This window comes from Lipotes vexillifer, unplaced genomic scaffold (genome assembly GCF_000442215.2).
Source record: "Lipotes vexillifer unplaced genomic scaffold, Lipotes_vexillifer_v1.1 scaffold1120, whole genome shotgun sequence".
In the NCBI taxonomy this organism is placed as follows: Eukaryota; Metazoa; Chordata; class Mammalia; order Artiodactyla; family Lipotidae; genus Lipotes; species Lipotes vexillifer.
The window spans coordinates 1,396,102-1,397,498 of NW_006797892.1; the positions used below are offsets into that span (position 1 = coordinate 1,396,102).

At 42.0% G+C, this 1,397-nt stretch overlaps 1 pseudogene across 1 annotated transcript; it reads left to right on the forward strand.

Annotated features, from left to right (window-relative positions):
• On the forward strand, nt 1–441 carry LOC103075895 (mitochondrial pyruvate carrier 2 pseudogene; annotated as a pseudogene). Its single transcript, XR_014368698.1, has one exon. The product of XR_014368698.1 is annotated as a mitochondrial pyruvate carrier 2 pseudogene (transcript).
• The last annotated feature ends 956 nt before the right edge of the window (nt 442–1,397 follow it).

Sequence of the window (1,397 nt, forward strand, 5' to 3'; positions counted from 1 at the left end):
GGGAGGAGCACACGGCCGCTGCCTTACCTGGCTGCCCACGATCACTCGTCCGCAGAAATGTCAGCCGCCGGCGCCCGGGGCCTGCGGGCCACCTACCACCGGGTCCTTGATAAAGTGGAGCTTCTGCTGCCTAAGAAACTGAGGCCGTTGTACAACCACCCGGCAGGTCCCAAAACAGTATTCTTCTGGGCTCCAATTATGAAATGGGGCTTGGTGTGTGCTGGATTGGCTGACATGGCCAGACCTGCAGAAAAACTCAGCACAGCCCAATCTGCTGTTTTGATGGCTACGGGGTTTATTTGGTCAAGATACTCACTTGTAATTATTCCCAAAAACTGGAGTCTGTTTGCTGTTAATTTCTTTGTCGGGACAGCCGGAGCCTCTCAGCTCTTTCGTATTTGGAGATATAACCAAGGACTAAAAGCTAAAGCAAACAAATAAGAGTTCTTGATCACCCTAACAACCTAGATGTGGACATAACCGCTGGGACCTAGTTTGATTTATTATTCAATTGTCAATGAGGTATTGCTAACTGTGCTAACATTTGTAAGGCATAAATTGTAACTGTAATTGGGAGATAGTACTTGATTCAACAGAAAAATAAAGCAAACTTTTAATAAAAAAAAAAACCATAATGGAAAAGAATACATATATATGTGTGTGTGTGTGTGTGTGTGTGTGTGTGTGTGTGTAACTGAGTCACTTTGCTGTACAGCAGAAATTAACACAACATTGTAAATCAACTATACTTCAATCAAAAAAAAAAAAGCAAGAAAAGATGCTGAGCTCACTGGTAATCTGGGAAATGCAAAGGAAAACATCCAGCGAGACATGACTTTCCCATCTCCCCCATCCAGTGACAAAATAAATGAAAGCTATATCCATCCAGTGTTGGCAAGAGTGTGGGGATCAGGGACTTATACACTGATGATGGGGTGTAAACTGGGGCTTCCTTTTGGGAAGACAATCTAACAATATTTTCTGAAGATTTAAATCCTCACTTCTAGGAATCTCTAGAAATAGCTATGAGTTCCCAAAGATCCAAAGATACATGTTCAAGTGATGACGGTGAAAGGGTTGTTTGTAAAAATGACAGAGTGGAAACACCCTAACAGTCCATCAACAAGGAATCAACAAATATATTATAGCATCTTTGTCTGTGGAATACCATGCAGTTCTGTGCCACCATTAAAGTGAGAGGAGCAGTCCTATGTGAACTGACATGGGATGTTCTCTAAAATATATAAAATGTAAAAAACAAGATGCAAAAGATGCACAAGGTATGACCCCATTTATGCAAAAATGAAAATATATGAGAGACAACAGAATGCCATGGTTACATGTATAGACTTTGGGGCCAGGCTGCCTGAGTTTGAATCCCAACTCCTCCTCTCCGA